Consider the following 18078-nt stretch of genomic DNA (forward strand, 5'->3'; position numbering starts at 1 on the left):
GGTTTGGGGGTTAGGAGAGGGGTGTGTTGGGGTTATGGGTGGGGTGTGGGGGTTAGGAGGGGGGTGTGTGAGGGTTATGGGTGGGATGTGGGGGTTTGGGTGTGTGCGGGTTATGGGTGGGGTGTGTGGGTTAGGAGAGGGGTGTGTGAAGGTTATGGGTGGGGTGTGGGGGTTAGGAGATGGGTGTGTGGGTGTTATTGATGGTGTGTGGGGGTTAGGAGAGGGGTGTGTGAGGGTTATGGGTGGGGTGTGGGGGTTAGGAGAGGGGTGTGTGGGCATTATGGGTCGGGTGGGGGGGGTTAGGAGTGGGGGGTGTGGGGGGGTTAGGAGTGGGGGGTGTGGGGGGGGTTAGGAGTGGGGGGTGTGGGGGGGTTAGGAGTGGGGGGTGTGGGGGGGTTAGGAGTGGGGGGTGTGGGGGGGTTAGGAGTGGAGGGTGTGGGGGGCTTAGGAGTGGGGGGCGTGGGAATTAAGGCTGGGGTGTGGGGTTAGGAGAGAGCTGTGTGGGAATTTGGGGGTGTGTGGGGGGGGGTAGGGGATGAACCATTACTGAAATTCAGCGCAGACCTTAGTGGTAGAGCTCAGAAGATCTGGCCCATCAGTGCAGAGAGAAATCAGAGTTAATGTTTCAGACCAACCCTGGGGAAGGACGACTGGACCTGAAACATTGACACTGGCGTCTCTCTCCACAGACACTGCCTGAGCTGCAGAGTGTTCCCACTACGATCCGCACTGACATTCCCATTTCCAGGATCCCATTTCTTTCTATATTCGATAACAGAGAGAGGGAAAGTGGAGGGGTGAGGGGAGGGGTAGAGGGAGAGCGGGCAAGTTGGAAAGTGGGGCTGGAGAGGGAAGGGAGGAAAGAAAGGGGGAGGGGTGAAGGGGTGAAAGAGGAAGGGGAAGAAGCAGTAAGTGGGAAAGAGAAAGGGAATAGGTAGGAAGGGATGAGGGAGTGAGTGTGAAGGGAGAGAGGGAGGAGGAGGAGGAGGGGGAAGAGATAGGAAGGGGAAGGGGAAGAGAGGGGGAAAAGGTGAAACGGGGAAGGGGCAAGAGAGAGGGGGAAGAGATGGAGTGGGAAACAGATGGGGGAACGCGGAAGGAAAGACAACAAGGAAGGGGGGAAAGAGGGGGGTGGGAAGAGACAGGGAGGGTAAAGGGAGAGGGAGAAAGGGTGGGGTAGGAAAAGAGGAGGAAGAGAGTGGGAGTGGAGGGGAGGGTAGATGAAGAGATATGGAGGGAGGAGGAGAGAAGGATGGGAAGAGGGACAGAGAGGAAGGGGAAAGAGATAGGGAGGGGGGAGGGGGGAGGGGAAAGAGATAGGGAGGGGGAGGGGAAAGAGATAGGGAGGGGGGAAGGGGAAAGAGATAGGGAGGGGGGAAGGGGAAAGAGATAGGGAGGAGTGGGGGAAGAGAAAGGGCAGAGAGAGAGGGGGGAGAGAGGGGGGGGGAGAGAGGGGGGGAGGGAGAAGGGGGAGCGAGAAGGGGGGAGGGAAAAGGGGAAGGGAAAAGGGGGGAGGGAAAAGGGGGGAGGGAAAAGGGGGGAGGGAAAAGGGGGGGAGAAGGGGGGGAGAAGGGGGGGAGAAGGAGGGGAGGGAGAAGGGGGGAGGGAGAAGGGGGGAGGGAGAAGGGGGGAGGGAGAAGGGGGGGAGGGAGAAGGGGGAGCAGGGAGAAGGGGGGAGAGAGGGAGGGGGGAGAGAGGGAGGGGGGAGAGAGGGAGGGGGGAGAGAGGGAGGGGGGAGAGAGGGAGGGAGAAGGGGGGAGGGAGAAGGGGGGGAGGGAGAAGGGGGGAGGGAGAAGGGGGGAGGGAGAAGGGGGGAGGGAGAAGGGGGGAGGGAGAAGGGGGGGAGGGAGAAGGGGGGGAGGGAGGAGGGAGAAGGGAGGGAGAGAGGAGGGAGGGAGAAGGGGGAGAGAGGAGGGAGGAGGGAGGGAGGAGGGAGGGAGGAGGGACGGAGGAGGGAGGGAGGAGAAGGAGGGAGGGAGGAGGGGGGAGGGAGGAGGGGGGAGAGAGGAGGGAGGGAGGAGGGGGAGAGAGAGGAGGGGGGAGAGAGGAGGGGGGGAGAGGGGGGAGGGGGGGGAGGGGGGGGAGAGGGGGGGAGGGGGGGGAGGGGGGGGAGAGGGGGGAGAGGGGGGGAGGGGGGGGAGAGGGGGGGAGAGGGGGGGAGAGGGGGGGAGAGGGGGGAGAGGGGGGAGAGAGGTGGGGGGAGAGAGGAGGGGGGAGAGAGAGGAGGGGGAGAGAGAGGAGGGGGAGAGAGAGGAGGGAGGGAGAAGGGGGAGAGAGGAGGGAGGGAGAAGGGGGGAGAGAGGAGGGAGGGAGAAGGGGGAGAGAGGAGGGAGGGAGAAGGGGGAGAGAGGAGGGAGGGAGAAGGGGGAGAGAGGAGGGAGGGAGAAGAGGGAGAGAGGAGGAGGGAGGAGAGGGGGAGAGAGGAGGGAGGGAGAAGGGGGGGAGAGGGAGGGAGGGAGAAGGGGGGAGAGAGGAGGGAGGGAGAAGGGGGGAGAGAGGAGGGAGGGAGAAGGGGGGAGAGAGGAGGGAGGGAGAAGGGGGGAGAGAGGAGGGAGGGAGAAGGGGAGAGAGGAGGGAGGGAGAAGGGGGAGAGAGGAGGGAGGGAGAAGGGGGAGAGAGGAGGGAGGGAGAAGGGGGAGAGAGGAGGGAGGGAGAAGGGGGAGAGAGGAGGGAGGGAGAAGGGGGAGAGAGAAGGAGGGAGAAGGGGGAGAGAGGAGGGAGGGAGGAGGGAGAGAGGAGGGAGGGAGAAGGGAGGGAGAAGGGGGGGAGAGAGGAGGGAGGGAGAAGGGGGAGAGAGGAGGGAGGGAGAAGGGGGAGAGAGGAGGGAGGGAGAAGGGGAGAGAGAGAGGAGGGAGGGAGAAGGGGAGGGAGAGGGAGGGAGGAGGGAGAAGGGAGGCAAGAGTGAGGGGAAAAGAAAGAGGGAGCGGGAATGAGAGAAGGTGCTGGGAAAGAAGGGTGGTAGAGAGGAGGGAAAGAAAAGGGAAAGAGTGAGGGGTCAGGAGGAAGAGGGGAAGAGAGAAAGAGAGGGGATGAGACGGCGGGGTGGGGGGGGAAGAGTGAGAGAGAAGATGAAAGAGGGGGCAAGAGGCGGTGGGGAGGGGGAGGGGAAGGGGAGAGGGAGGGAGGGGGAGAGCATTCGGAGGGAGAGAAACATTGACAGGTTAACATTTGGAGTCCAATATTCTGAAGAGCTCTATCAGAATGTCCCAATTTGGAGCTGTCGGTGTTGGACTGGGATTGTACAAAGTTAAAAACCACACAACACCAGCTGAGACACCGACAGGTTTAATTGGAAACACTCGCTTTCGAAGCGCTGCTCCTTCATCAGGACCATAACCTGGGGCTTACGTGATTTTTAACTTGATCAGAAAGTTGGTGTGTCTGTCCTCTCCCGGGGAAACTGTTCGGAAATGTCCCCCTGGGGGGGCGTTAATTAATTCAGTCCATGGACAGAGAGAATGGGATTTCCCAGAGTATTCTCTGCCTGTGAGAGGATTGGAATCAGATGAGAAAAGACCAAACTAAAACCAAAACCACTGGGGATGCTATCGATCAGAAACAGAAGTTTCTGGAGAAGCTCAGCAGGTCCGGCAGCATCTGTTCAGAAAAATCAGTTAAACGTTTCAGGGTCAGGTTTGAGGAATGGTCCCTCGACCCGAAATGTGAACTCTTGATTTCTCTCTACCGATGCTGGCAGACCTGCTGAGCTTTTCCTGCAACTGAATAAAAAAGCTTTCCTAACAGACCCGTCCAGGGATGTTACTGGACCCTCACCTCTGGAACTGGTGGGACCTGATCCCGCTTCTCCCGGCTCAGAGATAGAGACACTACCACCGTCCCAGAGAAACTCCGGAGTTCCGGAGAGTAGTTGGTATCTGGGGCAAAGCCCAGACCGCCCCATGATTCAGGGAGAGGAGGTGGAGAAAGGGGGGGGGGGGGGTGCAAGTTTCCCTGTGCTCTTACCCTGCAGACCCCAATAACCCCCTCCCCCCCCCTCCCCACGAAGGGTTCGCCCGCCTGGTGTCGAGATTGCCGGGGGAGCCCTGGCCCAATGACACTTGGAGATTTTCATTGGAATGACGGAGAGAAGGAAAGATCACTTACCCCTTGTGTTTACTGAGGGTATCTGTATTGGCTGACAGCTCTTCTACACACACACATTTATATATGTATGTGTGTGTGTGTGTGTGTGTGTCCCCACGGGGACTGCTTCCCTGTGCTCACTGTTTTGGGGGGAAGGCGTGACTTGTGATGCAGCAGAGCTCTATGTGCAACTTCTCACTTAATTGGAAAAATGTAGGTGACTCCTTCAATTCTCGGAAACCGGGATTACCGAACAACTCCGCCTGAAGCGGGGGCAGTTGGCAGATAAACGGATGATAGAGGAAGAATGTATCGTTTTCATCAATCATTTATATCTCCTGCTGTCACACAACTCGAAACAATTTCCATCACTATCACCTGATGAAGGAGCGTCGCTCCGAAAGCTAGTGTGCTTCCAATGAAACCTGTTCGACTATAATCTGGTGTTGGGTGGTTTTTAACCTCGAAACAATTTCGATAACATTTTCAATATTTTTTTTAAATCCCTCACTGACTTTCAGTTATTTCTCCTGAGCCCCCCACCCCCCAAAGCCTGTCCCACCATCAAGGCCCAAGGCAGGAGGGTGAGAGAATACTCCCCACTTACCCCTGGATGGGAGCAGCTCCAACTACGACACCATCCAGGGACAAAGCAGCCCCCGCTGAATTGACACCACACCCACAAACATCCCCTCGCTCCCTCCCTCCCCCAGGTAAAAACAATGACTGCAGATGCTGGGAACCAGATTCTGGATTAGTGGTGCTGGAAGAGCCCTCCCCCCGACGCTCAGTAACAGCAGTGTGTTCCAGCTACAAGATGCCCTGCAGAAACTCACCAAAGACCCTCAGACAGCATCTTCCAAGCCCACAGCCACTTCCATCTAGAAGGACAAGGGGCAGCAGGTACATGGGAACACCTCCCCACCCCCCACCCCCCCCCCGCCACCAACATCCCCTCTGAGCCCCTCACCGTCCAGACTTGGAAATATATCAGCCATTCCTTCCTGGATCAGAATCCTGGGATTCCCTCCCTCAGGGACATTGTGGGTCTACCCCACAGCACAGGGACTGCAGCGGGTCAAGGAGGCAGCTGACCCCCACCTTCTCAAGGGGGGCAACTAGGGACTGCTCGCTAATTTCACTCAGCTGGGCAGTCTGAATTCTTGCTGAGTACACCGAGGGTGGAGTTGGAATTTTTTTATCAGTAAGGGGATGAAGGGTTGTGGGAAAAGGCAGAAAAGTGGAGTGTGGATTATTAGACCAACACGATCTCATTGAATATTGGAGCAGGCTTGCCTGCTTCAGCTCCAGCTGTGGGGTTTGGAGATACCGGTGTTGGACTGGGGTGTACAAAGTTAAAAATCACACACCAGGTTATATTCCTGATGAACAAGCAGCGCTCCAAAAGCTAGTGCTTCCAATTAAATCTGTTGGACTATAACCAGGTGTTGTGTGATTTTTAACTTTGTATCTAATGACAGGATGTTAACCATTAAATCTCGCATGGCCAATATCAGCCCAGCAGTCAGTTGGCAGAACATGAGGCCATTGAGCAGGAGGATTTGAAATTAGCCAGCGGGTCTTTCTCTGTTAGGTAGTTAACAGGAGATTGTGTTTCACCCCCTCCCTCCCTCTCTGATATGGTCTCTGTCTCTGTCTCGGTGTGTGATCCTTGTTTGTTCCTCTCATTTCCTGCTTTGAAATGGGAGAAGTAGGTCTCTTGCAAAAATTGACACAATAACTAGGTGTGGAAGTGGACAATGGGCGATTGACATTGCCTGGCGTGTTAACCAAAGCTGCTATATAGTCTTCTGCATCAGTGTTGGTATGGGAATAGGAACAGCATCTCAAAGACTCCAGAGAGAGAAGACTCCTGTCATTCTCCAGAGATTAGTCAGGGTCAGTCTGCTAGCTCACTTTGAAATCATTTTCCCAGTCGACTGCTTCTCTTCATCACCGTGTCTCAACCCTCCATGAAGATGGGGAAAGCTCTACCCAATCCAATGCCTTCCTCAGTAATACTATGTCAGGAGTATTCCGCATTCCCTCTGTTAGTCCCCAAACATTAGTAACAGCGTTGCAAATGTATTGGGCTCCCAGTTTTCCTGTATACAGTGGTGATATATCTCCTCATTTCACGCCCCCCTCTTTCCGAGACTGTGGCACACCCTCCCATTGCACTCACAGCTGGATCCCACTCAAGTCCTAGAAAAGTTACAATAGCAGACCACAACAAATTCTGCTCAGCTCCAGTCCATAATGCCCAGAGAATTATATTTCATCTGTCTCAAAAAGTCAATCAGAACCCCTAGCCCAGTGAGTAGATGAATAGATGAACAGGTGACTAGATTTTGGTGTCCAACATTTTAATTCTCAAAGTCTCAAGGCATCAGGACAAACAGAAATAGAGGGAGTCTCTTGCTAATTTATCACCTTCTTCAGTTACCACAACACTTCCACACCAATCCCCACCCCTGTCACTGTTTAGGAGAATGTGGTACGGGATAAGGTCACCGAATCAGTAATCCAGAGGGCCAGACTAATGTCCTGAGGAAATTTGAAATCAATAAACAGCTAGAATTAAAAATTAATTTAATAATGACCATGAAATTTCTATTAATTGTGGTAAAAACCAATTGTGAAACTTGAAAGGATTCAGGAAAGGATGTTGCCAAGGTTTGAGCTACAGGGAGAGGTTGAATAGACTGAGGCTGTTTTCCCTGGAGTGTCAGAGGCTGAGGGGTGACCTTATAGAGGTTTATAAAATCATGAAGGGCATTAGATTAGATTAGATTACTTACAGTGTGGAAACAGGCCCTTCGGCCCAACAAGTCCACACCGCCCCGCCGAAGCGCAACCCACCCATACCCCTACATTTACCCCTGACCTAATACTACGGGCAATTTAGCATGGCCAATTCACCTAACCTGCACATCTTTGGACTGTGGGAGGAAACCGGAGCACCCGGAGGAAACCCACGCAGACACGGGGAGAATGTGCAAACTCCACACAGTCAGTCGCCTGAGGCGGGAATTGAACCCAGGTCTCTGGCGCTGTGAGGCAGCAGTGCTAACCACTGTGCCACCGTGCCGCCCATGGATAGGGTAAATAGACAAGGTCTTTTCCCTGGGGTGGGGGAGTTCAGAACTAGAGGGGCATAGGTTTAAGGTGAGAGGGGAAAGATATAAAAGAGACCTGATGGACATCTTTTTCACGAAAAGAGGATGCATGTACAGAATGAGCTGCTGAGGAAGTGGTGGAGGCTGGTACAATTACAGCATCTATAAGGCATCTGCATGGATAAATGAATAGGAATAGTTCAGAGGAATATGGGCCAAGTGCTGGCAAATGGGTCTGGATTAATTTAGGATATCTGGTCAGCATGGATGAGTCTGACCTTAGGGTTTCTTTCCATGCTGTATATCTCTGTGACTAATGTGTCCAAGGGAAGGAAATCTGCTGTCCTTACCTGATCTGGCCCTACTTGTGACTTCAGACTCACAGCGAAGTGGTTTACTTTTAAGTGCCCTTTTAAATGGACTGACTGAAAAGATCAGCTGTGTTAAACCTCCACAAGATCTAAAGATTGGAATGAAAATGGATGGACCACCTGGCATCCACCAAGGGACTAGAAACATCTCTGGCCAACTTTATCTGTCTCATAAAGTCAAGTCCTCCATTAGGGGGCTTGTGTCAAAATTGGGAACAATATCACGAGAGAAACAATAGTCTGACACAGTCATACTCACGGAATCGAACCTTTTTACAGACAATGTTCTGGACACCACCATCACCATCACCATCCCTGGATATATCCTGTCCCACCGGCAGGACAGACCCAGCAGAGGGGGATGGCACAGTGGGATAGAATCAATAGAGAATTATCCTGGGAGTCCTTTACATTGACTCTGGACCACATGAAGTCCAATGGCTTCAGGGCAAACGTGTGCATGGAAACCTCCCGCTGATAATGACATATGGTCCTCCCTCAGCTGATGAATCGGTACCATCCCACACTCAGCAGAAGCACTAAGGGTGCCAAAATGTATTCTGGGTGAGGGATTTCAATGTTCACCACCAAGAATGACTTGGCAGCAGTACTACTGCTGCTATAGCTGCTATACTGGGTCTGTGGCAGGTGGTGAGGGAACCAACAAGAGGGAAAAACATACTTGACCTCATCCTTACCTGAAACAGTCTTCAGACATGTCTGTCCATGATAGTATCAACAAGGGTTACCACCACACAGTCCTTGTGGAGACAAAGTCCCATTTTCACATTGAGACTAGCCTGCATTGTGTTGTGTGACACTGTCGCTGTGCTAAATGGGACAGACTTCGAACAGATCTAGCAACTCAAGGCTGGTACCCATGAGGCACTGTGGGCCATCCACTGCAGCAGAACTGTACTCCAGCACAATCTGTAACCTCATGGCCCAGCATATCCCCCACTCACCCATTACAATCCAGCCAGGGCGTGGTTCAATGATGGGTTAGGACAGGAGACAGCTCAATGAATTGTTAATCCAGAGACACAGGTTAGTGTTCTGGGCACCCAGATTTGAATCCCACCACAGCAGATGATGTAATTTGAATTCAATAAAAGAATCTGAATTAAGATGACCATGCAACCATGTGGATTTTTGAAAATAAACCATCTCACTCACTAATGTCCTTCAGGAAGGAAATCTGCCAACCTAGACTCTAGATCCACAGCAAGGTGATTGACTCTAACAGAGCAATCACCTATGAGCAATTAGGAATGGGGAAATAAATGCTGACCCAGCCAGTGGTGCCCTTATCTCTGAATGAACAGTAAAAAAACAAACTGCAGAGAAGGAAATGCCAGAAGCAGCACCTGCATATTTAAAGATTAGCTATTAATTTAAAGATTAGCTATTAATCTGGCAAAGATACAAATCAGGATGCAAGTAATGAATACAGTGGAGTATTAATTGATAAATTTGCAGATGACACTAAGGTTGGTGGAGTTGTGGATAGTGCCAAAGGATGTTTTATGTTGGAATATTGCGTGCAATGCTGGTCTTCTTTCTATCTGAAAGATGTGTAAAGATTTACAAGAGTGTTGCCAGGGTTGGAGTATTTGATCTACAGGGAGAGGCTGAACAGGCTGGGGCTGTTTTCCCTGGAGCGTCAGAGGCTGAGGGGTGACCTTATAGAGGTTTATAAAATTATGAGGGGCATGGATAGGATAAATAGACAAAGTCTTTTCCCTGGGGTCGGGGAGTCCAGACCTAGAGGGGCATAGGTTTAGGGTGAGAGGGGAAAGATATAAAAGAGACCTAAGGGGCAACTTTTTCACCCAGAGGGTGGTGCGTGTTTGGAATGAGCTGCCAGAGGATGGGGTGGGGGCTGGTACAATTACAACATTTAAAAGGCATTTGGATGGGAATATGAAAAGGAAGGGTTTGGAGGGATATGGGCCGGGTGGTGGGCAGGTGGGACTAGATTGGGTTGGGATATCTGGTTGGCATGGACGGGTTGGACTGAAGGGTCTGTTACCATGCTGTACAAATCTATGACTCTATAACTTACCGAGGGGCATTGATAAGCTGCAGAGCTGGGATGAGACGTGGCAAGTGGAGTTTGGTTCAGAAAAGTGTGAGGTTATTCACTTTGGAAGGAGTAACAGGAATGCAGAGTACTGGGCTAATAAGATGCTTGGTAGTGTAGATAAGCAGAGAGATCTGTACATAAATCCCTCACCCAGATTGATAGTGCTGTTAAGAAGGGATATGATGTGTTAGCATTCATTGGTCGAGGGATTGAGTTTCAGAGCTGCGAGGTCATGTTGCAGCTGTACAAAACTCTGGTGTGGCTGCACTTGGAGTATTGTGTACAGTTCTGGTCACTGCATTACAGGAAGGATATGGAAGCTTTGGAAAGGGCTCAGAGGAGATTTACAGATTCTCTTCAATGTGGAAACCGGCCCTTTGGCCCAACAAGTCCACACTGCCCCTTCGAAGAGAAACCACCCAAACCCATTCCCCTTCCCTATATTTACCCCTGACTAACACACCTAACACTGTGGACAATTTCACTTGGCCAATTCACCTCTTTGGATTGTGGGAGGAAACTGGAGCACCCAGAGGAAGCCCACGCAGACACGGGGAGAATGTGCAAACTCCACACAGACAGTCGGGAATCGAACCCAGGCCCCCAGTGCTGTGAGGCAGCAGTGCTAACCATTCACTAGAATGTTACCTGGTATGGAAGGTAAGTTGTACGAGGAAAGGCTGAGGGACTTGAAGCTATTTTCATTAGAGAGAAGAAGGTTGAGAGGTGACAATTGTGACATATAAGATATTCAGAGGGTTTGATAGGCTGGACAGTGAGAGCCTTTTTATTCAGATAGTGATGGCTAGCAAGAGGGACATTGCTTTAAACCGAGGGGTGATAGATATAGGACAGGTGTCAGAGATAGTTTCTTTACTCAGAGAATAATAGGGGCCTGTAACAGTAGTAGACACACCAACTTTAAGGGCATTTAAATAATCATTGGATAAACATTTGGATGAAAATGGAAAAGTGGAGGAAAAATAGGCCTCAGATTGGCTCCACTGGTTGATGCAACATCGAGAGCTGAAGGGTCTATACTGTGCTGTAATGTTCTATGTTCTAAGAGCAGGTCAAAGGCTGGGAATACTGCAGTGAGTAACTCACCTCCTGACACCCCAAAGCCTGTCCATCATCTACAAGGCAGAAGTCAGGAGTGTGATGGAATATTCCACACACGCTCTGGATGGGTGCAGCTCCAGCAACACTTGAGAAGCTTGACAACAAGGACAAAGCTGCAACAACCCTGATTTTGACAGGAATTGTATCCGTCCAATTCCACTCCCTCCTCCTTAATGAGAGAAATAAGATCAGAGGAGGCCATTTGGCCCCGGAACACTGTCCCACTGCTCAACACAACCATGGCTGATCTCCCCAGGCATCAACGTCTCCTTCCTGACTGCTTTGAATCATGGAACTTTGTGTCTGTGGAAATCCTATTCACAGAGAGTAGCGAGAGCTGGGTCATTGAAAGATTTTGAGGCCAGTTAGATAGATTTTTGACTGACGTGGGAGTCAAAGGTGAAGGCACCATCTAATCATCCATCAGCTGGAGATGAACGCACAGCAGTAATGTCACTGGAATAGTAAAGCAGAGCCCCAATTTGATGGCCATGGGTTCAAACCTCACCATGGCAGATAGTGAAATGTGAACTCAATTAAGCATCTGGAATTAAAAAATGAATTGATGGTGACCATTGCCAATTTTAGTTAACAACCCAGCTGGCTCATCAATGTCCATTTGGGAAAGAAATCTGCCATCCTCACCCAATTTGGACTACATGTGACTGCAGACCTTTAACAATCCTGATTCTTAACTGCCACCTGGGCAATTAGGGATGGGCAATAAATGCTGGGCCAGTCAATGATGTCCATGGCTAAATGGAAGGAAACTATGATCTTATTGAATGGAGGTGCCAGTTCAAAGGGCTGATGTGTGTTGGGTCGAGAGTGTGTTGCTGGAAAAGCACAGCAGGTCAGGCAGCACCCGAGGAGCAGGAGAGTCGATGATTCAGGCCATAGCTTGATGAAGGGCACTGACCTGAAACATTGATTCTCCTGCTCCTCAGATGCTGCCTGACCTGCTGTGCTTTTCCAGCATCTGCAGACCTCACTTTCTCGCGATGTGTGTTGGGGTTAATTCTGTTTACAGTCCAGCATACCAATAGAAATAAAGGTGTGTTTGTTCAGTTTTAATTTGCAAGAACAAGACATGAAAATATTTGCTGATTTAATCTCTGGCTATCAATTGTTAGAACACTTGCATGATTGAATCATGAACAAGAATGTCTTTAAAGGGAGTGTAGAGATGCCCGAATATGTTCCGACATCCATTTGGCCAAATTCACAAATTTTGACAGCTGGATGAACCGTCCAAACAGAAACCAAGTTCAACCTGTAGATAACTGTCATTTCCACGAGAAAGAATGGGCAGTTTTCAGGGATTCCCACTTTCTTTAATCTGATGTGGAGGTGCTGGTGTTAGACAGGGATTGGACAAACGCAGAAGTCACACAGCACCTGGTAATAGTCCAGCAGGTTTGTTTGAAATCACAAGCTGTCGAAGTGCAGCCCCTTCATCAGGTGAAAGCTGATATAACCTGGTGTTGTGTGACATTTGACTTTGCCTTTTAATCTGAACACAGGAAGGTTACTTTGCACTTTGTCTCAGTTAAAGATCAGAACTCTGCAGTCAGCAGGCTTGGCGGTGCAGAGAGCCTGCAATTTGAACAGGGCTGAATGACCTCTTACAGTCTAGTAAACATTCTATGATGTTATACACCCTTCAACATTCACTTCTTCCTGTGCCCTCAATGCATTTAGCTGAATTGAATCATTTCAGAGATGGCTGTTCACAAAATAACAAAACTAGGCAGCTTCCAGAGAATTGGAGTTCAGAGAACAAATCGATCCCTGGACTTCCTATTGTAAGAGATGATGGCCCAGTATTACCATCACTGAATCATTAATCCAGAGGCCCTAGTAATGATCTGGGGACCATGGAATTAAGAATCTGGTTCACTAATGTCCTTTAGGGAAGGAACTGCTATGGTTAATTCTGCCTTGTGGGCATTTAGGTGAGGGTAAAATGCACTAGTCCTAGCCAGTGATGCCCCGATCCATGAACAAATATTCAAAGGAAAAGTACATTAAAAGCAAATGGTTCATAAATAATTGGACTGATCGTGGCAGACAATAATCATCTCCAATACGTGACAGTCGAGCCGCTGCCTCTTCACTTAGATGATGAAATAGAGAAGCCATTCAGGCCATCGAGTCTGTTTTCCCAGTCAATGAGATTGTGACTGATCTGATAATCCTCAACTCTGCTTCCTAGCTTTTCCCCATAGCCTTGTGTTGCCTTTCTGATTAAAACTCTATCTCTCTCAGGCTTGAATACACTGAATGACCCAATTTCAACAGTTCTCTGTGGTAAAGAATTTCCACAGATTCCCTACTGCTGAACTGTTCTCTCAATAATTTTGCCACCAGTCCAATGGTTTCTATCTTCTCCTCTCAATGCCTCACATCTCCTCAAAATCACAAAGTCCTCAATAGTGTGAAAAAGGGTTTACACTATTGGGTTCATTTCTGTTTGCTCACTACACCTTGACTCTTTTGACATCACAGTTATCAGAGGCAAGCTTATGCTCATCATGCGATTCACTGAATGCACAGATTTCTCTGTGAGCGAGTGCCGCACTGTCGGAGGGTCAGTGCTGAGGGAGTGGGCACTGTCGGAGGGTCGGTGCTGAGGGAGTGGGCACTGTCGGAAGGTCAGTGCTGAGGGAGTGCCACACTGTCAGAGGGTCAGTGCTGAGGGAGTGGGCACTGTCGGAGGATCAGTGCTGAGGGAGTGCCACACTGTCGGAGGGTCAGTGCTGAGGGAGTGGGCACTGTCGGAGGGTCAGTGCTGAGGGAGTGGGCACTGTCAGAGGGTCGGTGCTGAGGGAGTGGGCACTGTCGGAGGGTCAGTGCTGAGGAAGTGGGCACTGTTGGAGGGTCAGTGCTGAGGGAGTGCGCACTGTCAGAGAGTCAGTGCTGACGGAGTGCCGCACTGTCAGAGGGTCAGTGCTGAGGGAGTGGGCACTGTTGGAGGGTCAGTGCTGAGGGAGTGTGCACTGTCAGAGGGTCAGTGCTGACGGAGTGCCGCACTGTCGGAGGGTCAGTGCTGAGGGAGTGGGCACTGTCAGAGGGTCAGTGCTGAGGGAGTGGGCACTGTCAGAGGGTCAGTGCTGAGGGAGTGGGCACTGTCGGAGGGTCAGTGCTGAGGGAGCGGGCATTGTCGGAGGGTCAGTGCTGAGGGAGCGGGCACTGTCGGAGGGTCAGTGCTGAGGGAGTGCCGTACTGTCAGAGGGTCAGTGCTGAGGGAGTGGGCACTGTCGGAGGGTCAGTGCTGAGGGAGTGGGCACTGTTGGAGGGTCAGTGCTGAGGGATTGGGCATTGTCAGAGGGTTAGTGCTGAGGGAGTGCCGCACTGTCGGAGGGTCTGTGCTGAGGGAGTGCCGCACTGTCGGAGGGTCTGTGCTGAGGGAGTGCCGCACTGTCGGAGGGTCAGTGCTGAGGGAGTGCCACACTGTCAAAGGGTCAGTGCTGAGGGAGTGGGCACTGTCGGAGGGTCAGTGCTGAGGGAGTGCCGCACTGTCTGAGGGTCAGTGCTGAGGGAGTGCCACACTGTCTGAGGGTCAGTGCTGAGGGAACGCCACATGTCGGAGGGTCAGTGCTGAGGGAGTGCCACACTGACCAATATACTGCCATTTAGTTCAGGCATTAAAGATAAGGCCCAATCTCCTCTCGAATGCCTATCAAAGGAGCCAAGCCTTTGGCGATAAGTGCGAGATCTCCTCTGGGTGCAGTCATTTCCTAGACAGAAGTGGGCACTGCAGATGCTGGAGATTGGAATCAAGATTAGAGTGGTGCTGGAAAAGCACAGCAGGTCAGGCAGCATCTGAGGAGCAGTAAAAATCGACGTTTCAGGCAAAAGCCCTTCATCGGGAATTTCTTGTCAATCACCATCACCAAGTTTATTTTCAGGTCTTGTTACGGGTCCATTGTTGCACTCACAGATTCCTTCTTTTCTGGTGATTAAGAAAGGTGGAATGTTGCAGTTTCTATCAGGTGTTGCACGGTCTAGATTGTCAGGACGGTTTTATTTAATTCTGGAAGGGCTGTAACATCTGAGACTAATTGGTGTGTTCCTGCTGATGGAGTGTTGCTGGATTGGAGCAGTTTTCTGGCCATACTTCGGTCAGTCAAACCAGGTCTCGTTTTGACAGGGAAACATGCATTCAGGAACCTGTCCTGTCACAGATTTCATGTTGCATGTTGCCAACTGACACTCCCACTTTATTCTTGTGAAAAGTGAGTCAATCCTAAATGTAAATAAAATCAGGTCAGAGAATAAAAAGCACTGTAAGGCAGTAAACAGTGGGTTTCTAATGAGGGGAGTTTCATGTGCAGATGGGCAGAGTTATGTTCACATTTATCCCAGTGTAGAAATCACCCACAATCTGTACTGACTGCTTTATCCCATCCCGTCATTTTCCCAGGTTCCACAAGTCTGAACCAAGGAATTTTCTTGACCAATCCATTGCATTGCTTTGAATCATGAACAAGAATGTCTTTAAAGGCAGTGTAGAGATGCCCGAATATGTTCCGACATCCATTTGGCCAAATTCACAAATTTTGACAGCTGGATGAACCGTCCAAACAGAAACCAAGTTCAACCTGTAGATAACTGTCATTTCCACGAGAAAGAATGGGCAGTTTTCAGGGATTCCCACTTTCTTTAATCTGATGTGGAGGTGCTGGTGTTAGACAGGGATTGGACAAACGCAGAAGTCACACAGCACCTGGTAATAGTCCAGCAGGTTTGTTTGAAATCACAAGCTGTCGAAGTGCAGCCCCTTCATCAGGTGAAAGCTGATATAACCTGGTGTTGTGTGACATTTGACTTTGCCTTTTAATCTGAACACAGGAAGGTTACTTTGCACTTTGTCTCAGTTAAAGATCAGAACTCTGCAGTCAGCAGGCTTGGCGGTGCAGAGAGCCTGCAATTTGAACAGGGCTGAATGACCTCTTACAGTCTAGTAAACATTCTATGATGTTATACACCCTTCAACATTCACTTCTTCCTGTGCCCTCAATGCATTTAGCTGAATTGAATCATTTCAGAGATGGCTGTTCACAAAATAACAAAACTAGGCAGCTTCCAGAGAATTGGAGTTCAGAGAACAAATCGATCCCTGGACTTCCTATTGTAAGAGATGATGGCCCAGTATTACCATCACTGAATCATTAATCCAGAGGCCCTAGTAATGATCTGGGGACCATGGAATTAAGAATCTGGTTCACTAATGTCCTTTAGGGAAGGAACTGCTATGGTTAATTCTGCCTTGTGGGCAATTAGGTGAGGGTAAAATGCACTAGCCCTAGCCAGTGATGCCCCGATCCATGAACAAATATTCAAAGGAAAAGTACATTAAAACCAAATGGTTCATCAACAATTGGACTGATCGTGGCAGACAATAATCATCTCCAATACGTGACAGTCGAGCCGCTGCCTCTTCACTTAGATGATGAAATAGAGAAGCCATTCAGGCCATCGAGTCTGTTTTCCCAGTCAATGAGATTGTGACTGATCTGATAATCCTCAACTCTGCTTCCTAGCTTTTCCCCATAGCCTTGTGTTGCCTTTCTGATTAAAACTCTATCTCTCTCAGGCTTGAATACACTGATTGACCCAATTTCAACAGTTCTCTGTGGTAAAGAATTTCCACAGATTCCCTACTGCTGAACTGTTTTCTCAATAATTTTGCCACCAGTCCAATGGTTTCTATCTTCTCCTCTCAATGCCTCACATCTCCTCAAAATCACAAAGTCCTCAATAGTGTGAAAAAGGGTTTACACTGTTGGGTTCATTTCTCTTTGCTCACTACACCTTGACACTTTTGACATCACAGTTATCAGAGGCAAGCTTATGCTCATCATGCGATTCACTGAATGCACAGATCTCTCTGTGAGCGAGTGCCGCACTGTCGGAGGGTCAGTGCTGAGGGAGTAGGCACTGTCAGAGGGTCAGTGCTGAGGGAGTGCCGCACAGTCGGAGGGTCAGTGCTGAGGGAGTAGGCACTGTCAGAGGGTCAGTGCTGAGGGAGTGCCGCACTGTCGGAGGGTCAGTGCTGAGGGAGTGGGCACTGTCGGAGGGTCAGTGCTGAGGGAGTGGGCACTGTTGGAGGGTCGGTGCTGAGGGAGTGGGCACTGTCGGACGGTCAATGCTGAGGGAGTGGGCACTGTCGGAGGGTCAGTGCTGAGGGAGTGCTGCACGGTCGGATGGTCAGTGTTGAGGGAGTGGGCACTGTGGGAGGGTCAGTGCTGAGGGAGTGGGCACTGTCGGACAGTCAGTGCTGAGGGAGTGGGCACTGTCGGACGGTCAGTGCTGAAGGAGTGGGCACTGTCGGAGGGTCAGTGCTGAGGGAGTGGGCACTGTCGGAGGGTCTGTGCTGAGGGAGTGGGCACTGTAGGAGGGGCAGTCCTGAGGGAGTGCCGCGCTGTCGGAGGGTCAGTGCTGAGGGAGTGGGCACTGTCGGAGGGTCAGTGCTGAGGGAGTGGGCACTGTCGGAGGGTCAGTGCTGAGGGAGTGGGCACTGTCGGAGGGTCAGTGCTGAGGGAGTGGGCACTGTCGGAGGGTCGGTGCTGAGGGAGTGGGCACTGTCGGAGGGTCAGTGCTGAGGGAGTGGGCACTGTCGGAGGGTCGGTGCTGAGGGAGTGGGCCCTGTCGGAGGGTCAGTGCTGAGGGAGTGGGCACTGTCGGAGGGTCAATGCTGAGGGAGTGGGCACTGTCGGAGGGTGAGTGCTGAGGGAGTGCTGCACGGTCGGAGGGTCAGTGCTGAGGGAGTGGGCACTGTCGGAGGGTCAGTGTTGAGGGAGTGGGCACTGTCGGAGGGTCAGTGCTGAGGGAGTGGGCACTGTCGGATGGTCAGTGCTGAGGGAGTGGGCACTGTCGGACAGTCAGTGCTGAGGGAGTGGGCACTGTCGGACGGTCAGTGCTGAAGGAGTGGGCACTGTCGGAGGGTCAGTGCTGAGGGAGTGGGCACTGTAGGAGGGGCAGTCCTGAGGGAGTGCCGCGCTGTTGGAGGGTCAGTGCTCAGGGACCGCCGTACTGTCAGAGGGTCAGTGCTGAGGGAGTGCCACACTGTCGGAGGGTCAGTGCTGAGGGAGTGGGCACTGTCGGACAGTCAGTGCTGAGGGAGTGGGCACTGTCGGACGGTCAGTGCTGAAGGAGTGGGCACTGTCGGAGGGTCAGTGCTGAGGGAGGGGGCACTGTCGGAGGGTCAGTGCTGAGGGAGAGGGCACTGTCGGAGTGTCAGTGCTGAATGAGTGCCCCACTGTCACAGGGTCAGTGCTGAGGGAACGCCGCA

Source organism: Chiloscyllium punctatum, chromosome 34, assembly GCF_047496795.1.
Source record: "Chiloscyllium punctatum isolate Juve2018m chromosome 34, sChiPun1.3, whole genome shotgun sequence".
Classification (NCBI taxonomy): domain Eukaryota; kingdom Metazoa; phylum Chordata; class Chondrichthyes; order Orectolobiformes; family Hemiscylliidae; genus Chiloscyllium; species Chiloscyllium punctatum.